This window comes from Vitis vinifera, chromosome 17, assembly GCF_030704535.1.
Source record: "Vitis vinifera cultivar Pinot Noir 40024 chromosome 17, ASM3070453v1".
Lineage (NCBI taxonomy): Eukaryota > Viridiplantae > Streptophyta > Magnoliopsida > Vitales > Vitaceae > Vitis > Vitis vinifera.
In genome coordinates, this window is record NC_081821.1 from 13,526,013 (window position 1) to 13,547,867 (window position 21,855).

The window sequence follows — 21,855 nt, forward strand, 5'->3', positions numbered from 1 at the left end:
GCGATGGCAAGTCTAATTTATTTTTGTTTTCTTTATACATTTTTTTTTTTATAAATCTAAAAGATATATGTGTTTATGTAATGTAGGGAAATGCTCAAGTATTAGACGAAGAGTTAAACCTTTTTTGGCCAGGTTTTCTTAGAATGGTATTCTATATGCTACTAGAATTTCACATAAATTTGACTAATAGTAAGTGTTGCACACAACATACTTATGTTGATTTTTTTATTTCTTTATTAAATTTTCTAACACTTTGAGAGTCTCAATGGTCAGTGAATAGATTGTGAAAAAAATTACTTCATTTTTTTAACGAATAATTGATATTAATGACAGGTTTAACGTTTGTAGCACTATCAAATACTATAATGTCATACATATTAAAGACAATATATATGAAGTATAAGGAAAAGGAAACTACTTTAGGTTGGTGACTTTGAAAACAATGCATCCAAATGATAGAGAATTTTGTTCTTGCGAAAACTTTGGATAAGCAGTATGTTTTGGATGGCAATCATAGTTATGTAGAATCTGGACAGCGTATAATTGTTTTTGAACACCACATCAACCTACAAGATTGGATCCAACAACACCAAGTTGTAATCGGACATAGACTTCACCAAGAATTGATATCGATTCTACGGTATTTTTATAATACATATTTTATTTACTTTTTAATGTTTTTTATTTTATGTATTTCTATTTAGTTAATATTTCCTAGCCGGTGACACGTTTGAAGCTATTCAATACTTGGTATCATCAAAGAAGCTGGAAGATGGATTTGGTATGGATAATGTAGCAGTGGTGAATGGTAAAGGGAAAATCGCAAGGTCATGTGATGACAATATGGGACTAGATTTTCAGTTTATCCATAATAATATTGCACGTGTCTTGCACAACTTTTTGAACGACCGATATGGGCTTGAAATGAATCAAACTAATGATTTCAGATTGATTATTGATGTTTTAAGGGATCCACGAGCATTTCATAAGTAAGATTCTTCATATATTAATTTTTATTTATTGTTTTAATTTATATTAATTATTAATTGTTGGTTTTATTTGTTGTACAATGATGTTTTCACGACCATACATAATCATTCCTTATTTATGTCCCCTTCTTGTTGTACTACTTTTCGTTTGCTCGCCCACGTATCTCTACTTCAATATAGTTGATCATCAAACGTGTTCACCTTTAGGAGGACTTTGACAAATATTTCTGCAGGATATCCATATATTAGTTATTCATGGACCCAATGGGTTAAAAATAATAATAGACCATATTATAGCCAAAAATTGAAAAGGGTTTTGGCATGGCCAAGTTCTCATTATTCAAATTACCCTTGGTCACTTTTTTTCTTCATGGGGAATCTTGTAGCTCATGATGTCGTAGCAAGTTTAATTTATTTCTGTTTTATTTATACATTTTTTTTATATAAATCTATAAGATGTATGTGTTAATATAATGTAGGGAAATGCTCAAGTTTTAAACGAAGAGTTAAACCTTCTTTGGCTTGGTTTTCTTGGGATGGTATTCTATATGCTACTAGCATTTCACATAAATTTCATTAACAGTAAGTGTTACACACAACATACTTATGCCATTTTTTTATTTTTTTTATTAACTTTTCTAACACATTGAGAGTCTCAATGTGCAGTGGATAGATTGTGAAAAAAATTTAATATATATATTTTTTTATGAATTATTGATATTAATGACAGGTTTAATGTCCGTTGCATTATCAGCTACTGTAATATCAGACATATTAAAGACAATATATATGAAGCAGAAGTAAAAGGAAACTATTTTAGTCTTGTGACTTTGAAAACGGAGCATCTAAATAATAGAGAATTTCGTTCCTATGATATTGCGGGAACTTTGGATAAGTGGTATGTGTTACATGGTAATCATAGTTTTGTAAAATCTGGACAACATATAATTTTTTTTAACTCCACATCAGCCTAGAAGATTCGATACGACAACACTTGTAATCAGACATAGACTTAACCAAGAATTGATATCAATTCTACAATATTTTTGTAATACATATTTTATTTACTTTTTAATTTTTTATTTTATATATTTTTATTTTGTTAATATTTCCTATCCGGTGACATGTTTGAAGCAATTCAATACTTGGTATCATCAAAGAAGCTGGAAGATGGATTTGGTATGGATAATGTAGCAGTGGTGAACGATAGAGGGAAATTACAAGATTATGTGATGTTAATATGGGACTAGATCTTCACTTTATCCATAATAATATTGCACATGTGTTACACGACATTTTGAACAACTGCTATAGGCTTGAAATAAATCAAACTAATGATTTTAGATTGCTTATTGATGTTTTTAGGGATCCACGAACATTTCATGAGTAAGATTATTCATATATTAATTTTTTATTTATTGTTTTAATTTATATTAATTATTAATTGTTCGTTTGCTCGCCCACGTATCTCTGCTTCAATATAGCAGATCATCAAACGTGTGGGCCTTTAGGAGGACATTGGCACATGTTTCTGCAGGATATCCATGTATTAGCTCTTCATGGACCCAATGGGTGAAACATAAAGAATTGAAAAGGGTTTTGGCATGGCAAAGTTCTCATTATTCAAATTACCCTTGGTCATTTTTTTTCTTTATGGGGAATCTTGTAGCTCATGATGTCGTGACAATTATACTTTATATTTATGCATTATTATTTTTTTTGTAAATCTAAAAGATGTATGTGTTAATGTAGTGTAGGAAAATGCTCAAGTTTTAGACGAAGAGTTAAACCTTCTTTGGCTAGGTTTTCTTGGGATGGTATTCGATATGCTACTAGCATTTCACATAAATTTGATTAAGAGTAAGTGTTACATACAACATACTTATGCCATTTTTTTTTATTAACTTTTCTAACACATTGAGAGTCTCAATGTGCAGTGGATAAATTGTAAAAAAAATTACTATTTATTTTTTTTAAGAATTATTGATATTAATGGCAGGTTTAACGTCCGTAGCACTATCAGCTAATATAATCTCAAACATATTAAAGACAATATATATGAAGCAGAAGCAAAAGGAAACTATTTTAGGTTGGTGACTTTGACAACGGTGCATCCAAAGAAGAGAGAATTTCGTTCCTATGATATTGCGGGAACTTTGGATAAGCAGTATGTGTTAGCTGGCTATCATAGTTTTGTAAAATCTAGACAACGTAAAATTGTTTTTTAACTCCACATGAGCCTACAACATTGGATATGACAACACCAACTTGTAATCGAAGATAGACTTAAGCAAGAATTGATATCAATTCTACGGTGTTTTTGTAATAAATAGTTTATTTACTTTTTAACATTTGTTTATTTTATATATTTTTATTTAGTTAATGTTTCCTATTCGGTAACATGTTTGAAGCTATTCAATACTTTGTGTCATCAAAGAAGCTGGAAGACGGATTTCGTATGGATAATGTAGCAGCGGTGAACAGTAGAAGGAAAATCACAAGGTCATGTGATGACAATATGGGACTAGATCTTCAGTTTATCCATAATAATATTGCACGTGTCTTGCACGACTTTTTGAACGACTGCTATGGGCTTGAAATGAATCAAACTAATGATTTCAAATTGGTTATTGATGTTTTAACGGATCCACGAGCATTTCATGAGTAAGATTATTCATATATTAATTTTATTTATTGTTTTAATTTATATTAATTATTAATTGTTGGTTTTATCTGTTGTACAATGATGTTTTCACGACTATACATAAGCATCCCTTATTTATGACTACTTCTTGTCGTACTACTTTTCGTTTGCTCGCCCACGTATCTCTAATTCAATATAGCAGATCATCAAACGTCTTGGCCTTTAGGAGGAATTTGGCAAATATTTCTACAGGTTATTGATGTATTAGTTTTTCATGGACCCAATGGGGTAAAAATAATAATAGACCATATTATAGCCAAAAATTGAAAAGGGTTTTGGCGTGGCCAAGTTCTCATTATTCAAATTACCTTTGGTCATTTTTTGTTTTCATGCGAAATCTTGTAGTCCATGATGTCGTGGCAAGTTTAATTTATTTATGTTTTATTGATACATTATTTTATTTTTTATAAATCTAAAAGCTATATATGTTTATGTAATGTAGGGAAATGCTCAAGTTTTAGACGAAGAGTTAAACCTTCTTTTGCTGGGTTTTTTTGGGATGGTATTCCATATGGTACTATCATTTCACATAAATTTGATTAATAGAAAGTGTTACATTCAAGATACTTATGCCATTTTTTTTTATTAACTTTTCTAACACATTGAGAGTCTCAATGTGCAGTGCATAGATTGTGAAAAAAATTACTATATATTGTTTTACGAATTATTGATATTAATGGCAGGTTTAACATCCGTATGACTACCAGCTACTATAATGTCGAACATATTAAAGACAATATATATGAAATGGAAGCAAAAGGAAACTATTTTAGTTTGGTGACTTTGAAAACGGTGCGTAAAAAAAATAGAGAATTTCATACCAATGATATTACGGGAACTTTGGATAAGCAATATGTTTTAGCTAGCTATCATAGTTTTATAAAATCTGGACAACGTATAATTATTTTTTAACTCCACCTCATCTTACAATATTGGATACGACAACACCAACTTGTAATCAGACATAGACTTTAGCAAGAATTGATATCAATTCTACGGTAGTTTTGTAATAAATATTTTATTTACTTTGTAATGTTTTTTTATTTTATATATTTTTATTTAGTTAATATCTTCTATCCGGTGACATGTTTGAAGTTATTCAATACTTTGTATCATCAAAGATGCTGGAATTTGAATTTGGTATGGATAATGTAGCAGTGGTGAACAGTAGAGAGAAAATTACATGATTATGTGATGACAATATGGGACTAGATCTTCAGTTTATCCATAATAATATTGCACGTGTGTTACACGATATTTTGAACAACTACTATGGGCTCGAAATAAACCAAACTAATGATTTCAGATTGCTTATTGATGTTTTAAGGGATCCACGAGTATTTCATGAGTAAGATTATTCATATATTAATTTTTATTTGTTGTTTTAATTTTTATTAATTATTAATTGTTGGTTTTTTTGTTGTACAATGATATTTTTACGACCATACATAAGCATCCCTTATTTTTGACCCCTTCTTGCCATACTACTTTTCGTTTGCTCGCCCACGTATCTCTACTTCAATATAACAGATCATCAAACATGTTGGCCTTTTAGGAGGACTTTGGCGCACATTTCAGTAAGATATCCATGTATTAGCTCTTCATGGGCCCAATGGATGAAAAATAACAATAGACCAAATTATAGTCAAGAATTGAAAAGGGTTTTGGCATGGCCAAGTTCTCATTGCTCAAATTACCCTTGGTCAATTTTTTTCTTCGTGGGAAATCTTGTAGCTCATGATGTCGTGGCAAGATTAATTTATTTCTTTTTTTATTTATACATTATTATTTTTTTTTATAAATCTAAAAGATGTATGTGTTAATGTAATGTGGGAAAATGCTCAAGTTTAAGATGAAGAGCTAAACCTACTTTGGCTTGGTTTTCTTGGGATGGTATTCTATATGCCACTAGCATTTCAAATAAATTTGATTAACAATAAGTGTTACATACAATATACTTATGCCATTTTTTTAACTCCACATTAGCCTACAAGATTGGATACGACAACACCAACTTCTAATCGGACACAGACTTAACCAAAAATTGCTATCAATTCTACGCAATATCTTATTTTTTATTTTTTTTATTAACTTTTCTAACACATTGAGAGTCTCAATGTGTTGTCGATAGATTGTCAAAAAAATTAGTATATATATTTTTACGAATTATTGATATTAATGACAGGTTTAACGTTCGTAGCACTATTAGCTAATATAATGTCAAACATATTAAAGATAATATATGTGAAGCAGAAGAAAAAGGAAACTATTTTAGGTTGGTGACTTTGAAAACAGTGCATCCAAATAATAGAGAATTTTGTTCCTATGATATCGCGGAAACTTTGGATAAGCAGTGTGTGTTAGCTGGCTATGATTGTTTTGTAAAATCTGGACAGCGTATAATTTTTTTTGACTCCACATTAGCCTACAAGATTGAATACGACAACACCAACTTGTAATCGGACATAGACTTAACCAAGAATTGCTACCAATTCTATGCAATATCTTGTTTTTTATTTTTTTTATTAACTTTTCTAACACATTGAGAGCCTCAATGTGCAGTGGATAGATTGTGAAAAAAATTAGTATATCTTTTTTTACGAATTATTGATATTAATGACAGGTTTAATGTTCGTAGCACTATCAGCTACTATAATGTCAAACATATTAAAGACAATATATATGAAGTAGAAGCAAAAGGAAACTATTTTAGGTTGGTGACTTTGAAACTAGTGCATCCAAATAACAGAGAATTTTGTTCCTATGATAATGCGGGAACTTTTGATAAGCAGTATGTGTTAGTTGGCTACCATAGTTTTGTAAAATTAGGACAATGTATAATTGTTTTTTAACTCCACATAAGCCTACAAGATTGGATACGACAACACCAACTGGTAATCGGACATAGACTTAACCAAGAATTTCTATCAATTCAACGATATTTTTGTAATATATATTTTTATTTAATTCATATTTCCTATTCGGTGACATGTTTGAAGCTATTCAATACTTGGTATCATCAAAGAAGCTGGAAGATGGATTTGGTGTGGATAATGTAGCATTGGTGAACAGTAGAGGGAAAATTACCGAATTATATGATGACAATATGGGACTAGATCTTCAGTTTATCCAAAATAATATTGCACGTGTGTTACACAACTTTTTGAACAACTACTATGGGCTCGAAATAAATCAAACTAATGATTTCAGATTGTTTATTGATGTTTTAAGGGATCCAGGAGCATTTCATGAGTAAGATTATTCATATATTAATTGTTATTTATTGTTTTAATTTATATTAATTATTAATTGTTGGTTTTATTTGTTGTACATTGATGTTTTCTTGACCATACATAAGCATCCCTTATTTATGACCCCTTCTTGTCGTACTACTTTTCGTTTGCTCACCCACGTATCTCTGCTTCAATATAGCATATCATCAAACGTGTTGGCCTTTATGAAGACTTTTGCCCATATTTCTGCAGGATATCCATGTATTAGCTCTTCATGGACCCAATGGGTGAAAAATAACAATAGACCAAATTATAGGCAAGAATTGAAAAGGGTTTTGGCATGGCCAAGTTCTCATTATTCAAATTACCCTTGGTCCTTTTTTTCCTTCATGGGGAATCTTGTACCTCATGATGTTGTGGCAATTTTAATTTATTTTTGATTTATTTATACATTTTTTTTTATAAATCTAAAAGATGTATGTGTTAATATAGTATAGGGAACTGCTCATGTTTTAGACGAAGAGTTAAACCTTCTTTGGCTTGGTTTTCTTGGGATGGTATTCGATATGCTAGTAGCATTTCACATAAATTTGATTACGAGTAAGTGTTACATATAACATACTTATGCCATTTTTTTTAAATTTTTTTAGTAACTTTTCTAACACATTGAGAGTCTCAATGTGTAGTGGATAGATTGTGAAAAAAAATTACTATATATTTTTTTACGAATTATTGATATTAATGACAGGTTTAACGTCCGTAGCACTATCAGCTACTATAATGTCAAACATATTAAAGACAATATATATGAAGCATAAGCAAAAGGAAACTATTTAAGGTTGGTGAGTTTGAAAAAAATGCATCAAATAACAGAGAATTTTGTTCCTACGATATTGCGGGAACTTTGGATAAGCAGTATCTGTTAGTTGGCTATCATAGTTTTGTAAAATCTGGACAGCGTATAATTGTTTTTAACTCCACATCAGCCTACAAGATTGGGTACGACAACACCAACTTGTAATCGGACACAGACTTAACCACGAATTGATATCGATTCTACGATATTTTTATAATACATATTTTATTTACTTTTTAACATTTTTTTATTTTATATATTTTTATTTAGTTAATATTTCCTAGCCGGTGACACGTTTGAAGTTATTCAATACTTGGTATCATCAAAGAAGCTAGAAGATGGATTTGGTATGGATAATGTAGCAGTGGTGATCGGTAAAGGGAAAATGACAAGACTATTTGATGACAATATGGGACTAGATCTTCAGTTTATCCATAATAATATTGCACGTGTCTTGCACGACTTTTTGAACAACCGATATGGGCTCGAAATGAATCAAACTAATGATTTCAGATTGTTTATTAATGTTTTAAGGGATCCATGAGCATTTCATCAGTAAGATTCTTCATATATTAATTTTTATTTATTGTTTTACTTTTTATTAATTATTAATTGTTGGTTTTATTTGTTGTACAGTGATGTTTTCACGACCATACATAAGCATTCCTTATTTATGACCTCTTCTTGTCGTACTACTTTTTGTTTGCTCGCCCACGTATCTCTACTTCGATATAGCATATCATGAAACGTGTTGGCCTTTAGGAGGACTTTGGCACATATTTCTGCAGGATATCCATGTATTGGCTCTTCGTGGACCCATTGGGTGAAAAATAATAATAGACCAAATTATAGCTAATAATTGAAAAGGGTTTTCTCATGGCCAAGTTCTCATTATTCAAATTACCCTTACTCATTTTTTTTCTTCATGGGGAATCTTGTAGCTCATGATGTTGTAGCAAGTTTAATTTATTTCTGTTTTATTTATACATTATTTTTTTTTTTGATAAATCTAAAAGATGTATGTGTTTATTTAATGTAGGGAAATGCTCAAGTTTTAGACGAAGAGTTAAACCTTCTTTGGCTTGGTTTTCTTGGGATGGTGTTCTATATGCTACTAGCATTTCACATAAATTTGATTAACAGTAAGTGTTACATAGAACATACTTATGCCATTTTTTTTTATTAACTTTTCTAACACATTAAGAGTCTCAATGTGCAGTGGATAGATTGTGAAAAAATTACAACATATTTTTTCAAGAATTATTGATATTAGTGACAGGTTTAACTTTTCTAATACATTATTTTTTTTATAAATCTAAAAGATATATGTGTTGCATTCAACATAGTTATGCCTTTTTTTTTTATTAACTTTTCTAACACCTTGAGAGTCTCAATGTGCAGTGGATAGATTGTGAAAAAAATTATTATCTATTTTTTTTATGAATGAGTGATATTAATGATAAGTTGAACGTCTGTAGCACTATCAGCTACTACAATGTCAAACATATTAAAGACAATATATATGAAGCAGAAGTAAAAGGAAACTATTTTAGGTTGGTGACTTTGAAAACAGTGCATCTAAATGACAGAGAATTTCGTTCCTATGATATTGAGGGAACTTTGGTTAAGTAGTATGTGTTAGCCGGCTATCATAGTTTTGTAAAATCTGGACAACGTATAATTGTGTTTTAACTCCACATCAGCCTACAAGATTGGATACAACAACACAAACTTGTAATCGGACATAGACTTATGCAATAATTGATATCAATTCTACAGTATTTTTGTGATAAATATTTTATTTACTTTTTAATGGTTTTTTATTTTATATATTTTTATTTAGTTAATATTTCCTATACGGTGACATTTTTGAAGCTATTCAATACTTGATATCATCAAAGAAGCTGGAAGATGGATTTGGTATGGATAATGTAGGAGTGGTGAACGGTAGAGGGAAAATCACAATGTCATGTGATGACAATATGGGATTAGATCTTCAGTTTATGCATAATTGTATTGCACGTGTCTTTCACGACTTTTTGAACGACTGCTATCGGCTCAAAATGTATCAAACTAATGATTTCAAATTGCTTATTGATGTTTTAAGGGATCCACGAGCATTTCATGAGTAAGATTATTCATATATTAATTTTTATTTATTGTTTTAAATTATATTAATTATTAATTGTTGGTTTTATTTGCTTTATAGTGATGTTTTCACGACCATACATAAGCATCCCTTATTTATGACCCCTTCTTGCCAACCTAATTTTCGTTTGCTCGCCCACTTATCTCTGCTTCAATATATTAGATCATCAAACATGTAGGCCTTTAGGAGGACATTGACATATATTTCAGCAGGATATCCATGTATTAGCTCTTCATGGACCCAATGGATGAAAAATAATAATAGACCAAATTATAGCCAAGAATTATAAAGGGTTTTGGCAAGACCAAGTTCTCATTATCCAAATTACCCTTGGTCATTTTTTTTCTTCATGGGGAATCTTGTAGGTCATGATGTCGTGGCAAGTTTAATTTATTTCTGTTTTATTTATACATTTTTTTTAATCAATCTAAAAGGTTTATGTGTTAATGTAATATAGGGAAATGCTTAAGTTTTAGACGATGAGTTAAACCTTCTTTGGTTTGGTTTTCTTGGAATGGTATTCTATATGCTACTAGCATTTCACATAAATTTGATTAAGAGTAAGTGTTACATACAACATACTTATGCCAGTATCAATGTGCAGTGGATAGATTGTGAAAAAAATTACTATATATTTTTTTACGAATTCTTTATATTAATGACAAGTTTAATGTTTGTAGCATTATCAGCTACTATAATGTCAAACATATTAAAGACAATATATATGAAGCAGAAGCAAAATGAAACTATTTTAAGTTTGTGACTTTGAAAACGGTGCATCTAAATCACAGAGAATTTTATGTCTATGATGTTGCGGGAACTTTGGATAAGCAGTATTTGTTAGTTAGCAATCATAGTTCTGATAAATCTAGACAACTTATAATATTTTTTTAACTCCACATCAGCCTACAAGATTGGATACGACAACACCAACTTGTAATCGGACATAGACTTAACCAAGAATTGATATCGATTCTACGGTATTTTGGTAATACATACTTTATTTACTTTTTAATTTTTTTTATTTTATATATTTTTATTTAGTTAATATTTCCTATCCGGTGACATGTTTGAAGCTATTCAATACTTGGTATCATCAAAGAAGCTGGAAGATGGATTTGGTATGGATAATGTAGTAGTGGTGAACGGTAAAGGGAAATTACAAGATTATGTGATGACAATATGGGACTAGATCTTAAGTTTATCCATAATAATATTGCACGTATTTTACACAACATTTTGAACAACTACTATGGGCTCGAAATAAATAATATTGCTCGCCCACGGATCTTTGCTGCAATATAGCAAATCATCAAACGTGTGGACCTTTAGGATGACTTTGGCACATATTTCCGCAGGATAACCATGTATTAGCTCTTCATGGACCCAATGAATGAAAAATAATAATAGACCAAATTATAGCCAAGAATTGAAAAGGGTTTTCGCATGACCAATTTCTCATTATTCAAATTACCCTTGGTCTTTTTTTTTTTCTTCATGGGGAATCTTGTAGCTCATGAGGTCGTGACAAGTTTTTTTTATTTATGTTTTACTTATACATTATTCTTTTTTTTATAAATCTAAAAGATGTATGTGTTAATGTAATGTAGGGAAATGCTCAAGTTTTAGACGAAGAGTTAAACCTTCTTTGGCTTGGTTTTCTTGGGATGGTATTCTATATGCTACTAGCATTTCACATAAATTGGATCAACAGTAAGTGTTACATACAACACAGTTATGCCATTTTTTTTTATTAACTTTTCTAAAACATTGAGAGTCTCAGTGTGTAGTGGATAGATTGTTAAAAAAATTACTATATATTTTTTTACGAATTATTGATATTAATGAAAGGTTTAACGTTTGTAGCACTATCATCTACTATAATGTCAAACATATTAAAGACAATATATATGAAGCAGAAGCAAAAGGAAACTATTTTAGGTTGGTGACTTTGAAAATGGTGCATCAAAATAACAGAGAATTTCGGTCTTATGATATTGCGGGAACTTTGGATAAGTAGTATGTGTTAGTTGGTAATCATAGTTTTGTAAAATCTGGACAACGTATAATATTTTTTTAACTCCACATCAGCCTACAAGATTGGATACGACAACACCAACTTGTAATCGGACATAGACTTAACCAAGAATTGATATCGATTCTACGGTATTTTGGTAATACATACTTTATTTACTTTTTAATTTTTTTTATTTTATATATTTTTATTTAGTTAATATTTCCTATCCGGTGACATGTTTGAAGCTATTCAATACTTGGTGTCATCAAAGAAGTTGGGAGATGGATTTGGTATGAATAATGTAGTAGTGGTGAACGGTAGAGGAAAATTAAAAGATTATGCGATGACAATATGGGACTCGATCTTAAGTTTATCCATAATAATATTGTACGTGTGTTACACGACATTTTGAACAACTGCTATGGGCTCGAAATAAACCAAACTAATGATTTCAGATTGCTTATTGATGTTTTAAGGGATCCACGAGCATTTCATGAGTAAGATTGTTCATATATTATTTTTTATTTTTTTATTTTAATTTATATTAATTATTAATTTTTGGTTTTACTTGTTGCATAGAGATGTTTTCACGACCATACATAAACATCCCTTATTTATGACCTCTTCTTGCCATACTACTTTTCGTTTGCTTGCCCACGTATCCCTTATTCGATATAGCATATTATCAAATGTGTTGGCCTTTAGGAGGAGTTTGGCACATATTTCTACAGGATATCCATGTATTAGCTCTTCATGGACCCAATGGGTGAAAAATAATAATAGACCAAATTATAGCTAAGAATTGAAAAGGGTTTTGGCATGGCCAAGTTCTCATTATTCAAATTACCCATGGTCATTTTTTTTCTTCATGGGGAATCTTGTAGCTCATGATGTCGTGGCAATATTACTTTCTTTTTTTTTTATTCATGCATTATTTTTTTATATAAATCTAAAAGATGTATGTGTTAATGTAGTGTAAGGAAATGCTCAAGTTTAGACGAAGAGTTAAACCTTCTTTGGCTAGGTTTTCTTGGGATGGTATTCGATATGCTACTAGCATTTCACATAAATTTGATTAAGAGTAAGTGTTAGATACAACATACTTATGCCATTTTTTATTTTTTTTATTAACTTTTCTAGCACATTGAGATTCTCAATGTGTAGTGGATAGATTGTGAAAAAAATTAGTATATATTTTTTTACAAATTATTGATATTAATGACAGGTTTAATGTTTGTAGCACTATCAGCCACTATAATGTCCAACATATTAAAGATAATACATATGTGGAAAAAGCAAAAGGAAACTATTTTAGGTTGGTGACTTTGAAAATGGTGCATCCAAATAACAAAGAATTTCGTCCCTAAGATATTGCGGGAACTTTGAATAAGTAGTATGTTTTAGCTGGCTATCATAGTTTTGTAAAATCTGGACAATGTATAATTGTTTTTGAATTCCACATCAGCCTACAACATTGGATACGACAACACCAACTTGTAATTGGACATAGACTTAAGTAAGAATTGATATAAGTTCTACGGTGTTTTTGTGATAAATGTTTTATTTACTTTTTAATGTTTTTTTTATTTTATATATTTTTATTTCGTTAATATTTCCTATCCGGTGACATGTTTGAAGCTATTCAATACTTTGTATCATCACAGAAGCTGGAAGATGAATTTGGTATGGATAATGTAGCAGTGGTGAACGGTGGAGGGAAAATTACATGATTATGTGATGACAAATGGGACTAGATCTTCAGTTTATCCATAATAATATTGCACGTGTGTTACACGATATTTTGAACAACTACTATGGGCTCGAAATAAACCAAATTAATGATTTCAAATTGCTTATCGATGTTTTAAGGGATCCTCGAGTATTTCATGAGTAAGATTATTCATATGTTAATTTTTATTTGTTCTTTTAATTTCTATTAATTATGAATTGTTGGTTTCATTTGTTGTATAGTGATATTTTCACAACCATACATAAGCATCCCTTATTTATGACCCCTTTTTGTCGTACTACTTTTCGTTTGCTCGCCCACGTATCTCATCTTCGATTTAGCAGATCATCAAACGTGTTGGCCTGTAGGAGGACTTTGACACATATTTCTGTAGGATATCCATGTATTAGCTCTTAATGGACCCAATGGATGAAAAATAATAATAGACGAAATTATAGCCAAGAATTGAAAACAGTTTTGGTATGGCCAAGTTCTCATTATTAAAATTACCCTTGGTCATTTTTTTTCTTCATGGGGAATCTTGCATCTCATGATGTCGTGGCAAGTTTAATTTATTTCTATTTTATTTATACATTATTTTTTTAATAAATCTAAAAGATGTATGTGTTAATGTAATGTAGGGAAATGCTCAAATTTTAGATGAAGAGTTAAATCTTCGTTATTCTATATGCCACGAGCATTTCACATAAATTTGATTAACAATAAGAGTTACATAAAACATACTTATGCCTTTTTTTTTATTTTTTTTTTACTTCTTTATTAAATTTTCTAACACATTGAGAGTCTCAATGTCCAATGGATAGATTGTGAAAAAAATTACTACACATTTTTTTACGAATTATTGATATTAATGACATGTTTCATGTCCGTAGCACTATCAGCTACTATAATGTCAAACATATTAAAGACAATATATATGAAGCAAAAGCAAAAGGAAACTATTTTAGGTTGTTGACTTTGAAAACAGTGCATCCAAATAACAGAGAATTTCGTTCCTATGATATTGCGGGAACTTTGGATAAGTAGTATTTGTTATCTAGCAATTACAGTTTTGTAAAATCTGGACTACATATAATATTTTTTTTAACTACACATCAGCCTACACAATTGGATATGACAACACCAACTTGTAATTGGACAAAGACTTAACCAAGAATTGATATCAATTCTACAGTATTTTTGTAATACATATTTTATTTACTTTTTAATTTTTTTACATTTTATATATTTTTATTTAGTTAATATTTCCTATCTGGTGACATGTTTGAAGCTATTCAATACTTGGTATCATCAAATAAGCTGGAAGATGGATTTGGTATGGATAATGTAGCAATGGTGAAAGGTATAAGGAAATTACAAGATTATGTGATGACAATATGAGACTAGATCTTAAGTTTATCTGTAATAATATTGCACGTGTGTTACACGATATTTTGAACAACTGCTATGGGCTCGAAATAAATCAAACTAATGATTTTAGACTGCTTATTGATGTTGTAAAGGATCCACGAGCATTTCATGAGTAAGATTATTCATATATTAATTTTTATTTATTGTTTTAATTTATATTAATTATTAATTGTTGGTTTTATTTGTTGTACAGTGATGTTTTCACGACCATACATAAACATCCCTTATTTGTGACCCCTTCTTGTTGTACTACTTTTCGTTTGCTCGCTCACGTGTCTCTACTTCAATATAGCAGATTATCAAACGTGTGGGTCTTTAGGAGGACTTTGGCCCATATTTCCGCAGGATATCCATGTATTAGCTCTTCATGCACCCAATGGATGAAAAATAATAATACACCAAATTATAGCCAAGAATTGAAAAGGGTTTTGGCATGGCTAAGTTCTCATTATTCAAATTACCCTTGGTCATTTTTTTTCTTCATGGGGAATCTTGTAGCTCATGATGTCATGGCAAGTTTAATAAATCTAAAATATGTATGTGTTAATGTAATGTAAGGAAATGCTCAAGTTTTAGACGAATAGTTAAAACTTCTTTGGCTTGGTTTTCTTGGGATGGTATTCTATATGCTACTAACATTTCACATAAATTTGATTAACAGTAAGTGTTACATACAAAATACCTCTGCCATTTTTTTATTTATTTTTATTAACTTTCCTAACACATTGAGAGTCTCAATGTGTAGTGAATAGATTGTGAAAAAAATTACTATATATTTTTCTTACGAATTAATTATATTAATGACAGGTTTAACGTCCGTAGCACTATCAGCTACTGTAATGCCAAACAAATTAAAGACAATATATATGAAGCGGAAGCAAAAGGAAATTATTTTAGGTTGGTGACTTTGAAAACGATGTATCCAAATAACAGAGAATTTCGTGCCTATGATATTGCGGGAACTTTGGATAAGTAGTATGTGCTAGCTGGTAATCATAGTTTTGTAAAATCTGGACCATATATAATATTTTTTTAACTACACATCAGCCTACATGATTGGATACGACAACACCGACTTGTAATCGAGCATAGACTTAACCAAGAATTGATATCAATTCTACGGTATATTTGTAATACATATTTTATTTCCTTTTTAATTTTTTTCATTTTATTTATTTTTATTTAGTTAATATTTCCTATCCAGTGACACGTTTGAAGCTATTCAAGACTTGGTATCATCAAAGAAGTTGGAAGATGGATTTGGTATGGATAATGTAGCAATGGTGAATGGTAGAGGGAAATTACAAGATTATGTGATGACAATATTAGACTAGATCTTACGTTTATCCATAATAATATTGCACGTGTGTTACACGACATTTTGAACAACTGCTATGGGCTCGAAATAAATCAAACTATTGCTTTCAGATTGCTTATTGATGTTTTAAGGGATCCACGAGCATTTCATGAGTAAGGTTACTCATATTTTAATTTATATTAATTATTAATTGTTGGTTTTATTTGGTTCACAACGATGTTTTCACGACCATACATAAGCAACCCTTATTGATGACCCCTTCTTGGCATACTACTTTTCGTTTGCTCGCCCACGTATCTCTGCTTCAATATAGCATATCATCAAATGTTTTGGCTTTTAGGAGGACTTTGGCACATATTTCGGTAGGATATCCATGTATTAGCTCTTCATGGATCCAATGGGTGAAATATAATAATAGACAAAATTATGGCCAAGATTTGAAAAGGGTTTTGGCATGGCCAAGTTCTCATTATTCAAATTACCCTTGGTCATTTTTTTTCTTCTTGGGGAATATTGTAGATCATGATGTCGTGGCAATTTTACTTTATTTCTGATTTGTTTATGCATTTTTTTTTATTTATAAATCTAAAAGATGTATGTGTTAATGTAGTATAAGGAAATGCTAAAGTTTTAGACAAAGAGTTAAACCTTCTTTAGCTAGGTTTTCTTGGGATGGTATTTGATATGCTAGTAGCATTTCACATAAATTTGATTCAGAGTAAGTGTACATACAACATACTTATGCCTTTTTTTTTTTATTACTTTTCTAACACATTGAGAGTCTCACTGTGTGGTGGGTAGATTGTGAAAAAAATTACTACATATTTTTTTACAAATTATTGATATTAATGATAGGTCAAATGTTCGTACCACTATTAGCTACTATAATGTCAACCATTAAAGACAATATATATGAAGCAGAAGTAAAAGGAAACTATTTTATGTTGTTGACTTTGAAAACGGTGCATCCAAATAACAAAGAATTTCGTTCCTATGATATTGCGAGAACTTTGGATAAGCAGTATGTGTTAGCTGACAATCATAGTTTTGTAAAATATGGACAACATATAATATTTTTTTAACTCCACCTGAGCCTACAAGATTGGATACAACAACACCGACTTGTAATCAGACCAAGACTTAACCAAGAATTGATATCAATTCTATGGTATTTTTGTAATACATATTTCATTTACTTTTTAATTTTGTTTTTATATATTTTTATTTAGTTAATATTTCCTATCCGGTGACATGTTTGAAGCTATTCAATACTTGGTATCATAAAAAAAGCTAGTAGATGGATTTGGTATGGATAATGTAGCAGTGGTGAACGGTACTAGGAAATTACAAGATTATGTGATGACAATAGGGCACTAGATCTTAAGTTTATCCATAATATATTGCACGTGTGTTACACGACATTTTGAACAACTACTATGGGCTCGAAATAAATCAAACTAATGATTTCAGATTGCTTATTGATGTTTTAAGGGATCCACAAGCATTTCATGAGTAAGATTATTCATATAATATATTTTATTTATTGTTTTAATTTATATTAATTATTAATTGTTGATTTTATTTGTTGTACAGTGATGTTTTCATGACCATACATAAGCATCCCTTATTTATGACCCCTTATTGGCGTACTACTTTTCGTTTGCTCGCCCACATATCTCTTCTTCAATATAGTAGATCATCAAACGTGTGGGCCTTTAGGAGGACTTTGGAACATATTTCCACAGGATATCCATGTATTAGCTCTTCATGGACCCAATGGATGAAAAATAATAATACACCAAATTATAACCAAGAATTGAAAAGGGTTTTGGCTTGCCCAAGTTCTCATTATTCAAATTACCCTTAGTCATTTTTTTTTCTTCATGGGAAATCTTCTATCTCATGATGTCGTGGCAAGTTTAATTTATATCTGATTTATTTATACATTATTATTTTTTTATACATCTAAAAGAGGTATGTGCTAATGTAATGTAGGGAAATGCTCAAGTTTTAGACGAAGAGTTAAACCTTCTTTGGCTTGGTTTTCTTGGGATGGTATGCTATATGCTACTAGCATTTCACATAAATTTGATTAACAGTAAGTGTTACATACAACATACCTATCCCATTTTTATTTTTTTTTTATTAACTTTTCTAACACATTGAGAGTGTCACTGTGCAATGGATAGATTGTGAAAAAAATTACTACATATTTTTTTACGAATTATTGATATTAATGACAGGTTTAACGTCTTTAGCACTATCAGCTACTATAATATCAAACATATTAAAGACAATATATATGCAGCAGAAGCAAAAGGAAACTATTTTAGGTTGGTGACTTTCAAAACGGTGCATCCAAATAACAGAGAATTTCTTTCATATGATATTGCGAGAACTTTGGATAAGCAGTATGTGTTAGCTGGCAATCATAGTTTTCTAAAATCTGGACAACGTATAATATTTTGTTAACTCCACATCAGCCTACAAGATTGGGTACGACAACACCAACTTGTAATCGAACATAGACTTAACCAAGAATTGACATCAATTCTATAGTATTTTTGTAATACATATTTTATTTACTTTTTAATTTTTTAATTTTATATATATTAATCTAGTTAATATTTCCTATCTGGTGACATGTGTGAAGCTATTCAATACTTGGTATCATCAAAGAAACTGGAAGATGGATTTGGTATGGATAATGTAGCAGTGGTGAACGGTAGAGGAAATTGACAAGATTATGTGATGACAATATGAGACTAGATCTTAAGTTTATCCATAATAATATTGCACGTGTGTTACACGACATTTTGAACAACTGCTATAGGCTTGAAATAAATCAAACTAATGATTTCAGATTACTTATTGATGTTTTAAGGGATCCACAGGCATTTCAAGAGTAAGATTATTCATATATTAATTTTTATTTATTGTTTTAATTTATATTAAATATTAGTTGTTGGTTTTATTTGTTGAACAGTGATGTTTTCACGACCATACATAAGCATCCCTTATATATGACCCCTTTATGTCGTACTACTTTTCGTTTGTTCGCCCACATATCTCTGCTTCAATATAGTTGATCATGTAACGTGTGGGCCTTTAGGAATACTTTGGCACATATTTACACAGGATATCCATGTATTAGCTCTTCATGGACCCAATGGATGAAAAATAATAATAGACCGAATTATAGGCAAGAATTGAAAAGAGTTTTAGCATGGCCAAGTTCTCATTATTCAAATTACCCTTGGTCATTTTTTTTCTTCATGGGGAATCTTCTAGCTCATGAGGTCGTGACAAGTTTAATTTATTTATGTTTTATTTATACATTATTCTTTATTTTATAAATCTAAAAGATGTATGTGTGAATGTAATGTAGGGAAATGCTCAAGTTTTAGACGAAGAGTTAAACCTTGTTTGGCTTGGTTTTCTGGGGATGGTATTCTATATGCTACTAGCATTTCACATAAATTTGATTAACAATAAGTGTTACATACAACATACTTATGCCATTTTTTATTTTTTTTTATTAACTTTTTTAACACATTGAGACTCTCAATGTGTAGTGGATAGATTGTGAAAAAAATTGCTATATATATTTTTACGAATTATTGATATTAATGACAGATTTAATGTCCATAGCACTATCAGCTACTATAATGTCAAACATGTTAAAGACAATATGTATAAAGCAGAAGCAAAAGGAAACTATTTTAGGTTGGTGACTTTGAAAACGGTGCATCCAAATAACAGAGAAATTCATTCCTATGATATTGCAGTAACTTTGGATAAGTTGTATGTGTTAGCTGGCATTGATAGTCTCAATGTGCAGTGGATAGATTGTGAAAAAAAAATTAAAATTTTTTTTATGAATTATTGATATTAATAATAGTTTTAAAGTTTGTAGCATTATCAATTACTATAATATCAAACATATTAAAGACAATATATATGAAGCAGAAGCAAAAGGTAACTGTTTTAGGCTTGTGACTTTGAAAACGGTGCATCTAAATAACAGAGAATTTCGTTCCTATGATATAGCGGGAACTTTGGATAAGCGATATGTGTTAGCTGGTAATCATAGTTTTGTAAAATCTGGACAACGTATAATATTTTTTTAACTCCACATCAGCCTACAAGATTGGATACGACAACACCGACTTGTAATTGGACATAGAGTTAACCAAGAATTGATATCGATTATACGGTATTTTTGTAATACAAATTTTATTTAGTTTTTAGTTTTTTTTTATTTTTTATATTTATATTTAGTTAATATTTCCTATCCGGTGACATGTTTGAAGCTATTCAATACTTGGTATCATCAAAGAAGCAGGAAGATGGATTTTGTATGGATAATGTAGCAGTGGTGAACGGTAGAGAGAAAATTATAAGATTATGTAATGACAATATGGGACTAGATCTTAATTTATCCATAATAATATTGCACGTGTGTTACTCGACATTTTGGACAACTGCTATGGGCTCCAAATAAATCAAACTAATGATTTCAGAGTGCTTATTGATGTTTTAAGGGATCAACGAGCATTTCATGAATAAGATTGTTTATATATTAATTTTTATTTATTGTTTTAATTTATATTAAATATTAATAGTTGGTTTTATTTGTTGTATAGTGATGTTTTCACGACCATACCGATGCATCCCTTATTTATGACTCCTTCTTGTCGTACTACTTTTCGTTTGCTTGCCCACGTATCTCTACTTCGATATAGCATATCATCAAACCGGTTGGCCTTTAGGAGGTCTTTGGCACATATTCTACAGGATATCCATGTATGAGCTCTTCATAGACCCAATGGGTGAAAAATAATAATAGACCAAATTACAGCCAAAAATTGAAAAAGGTTTTAGCATGGCCAAGTTCTCATTATTCAAATTACCCTTGGTCATTTTTTTTCTTCATGGGGAATCTTGTATCTCATGATGTGGTGGCAAGTTTAATTTATTTATGTTTTATTAATAAATTGAAAAGATGTATGTGTTAATGTAATGTAGGGAAATGCTCAAGTTTTAGACGAAGAGTTAAACCTTCTTTGGTAGGTTTTCTTAGGATGGTATTTGATATGCTACTAGCATTTCACATAAATTTGATTAAGATTAAGTGTTACATACAACATACTTATGCCTTTTTTTTATTAACTTTTCTAACACATTCAGAGTCTCAATGTGCAGTGGATAGATTGTGAAAAAATTACTATATATTTTTTTTATGAATTCTTCATATTAATGAAAGGTTTAACATCCATAGCACTATCAGCTACTATAATGTTAAACATATTAAAGACAATATATATGAATCAGAAGCAAAATGAAACTATTTTAGATTAGTGACTTTGAAAAAGGTGCATCCAAATAGCAGAGAATTTCGTCCCTATGATATTGCAGGAACTTTGGAT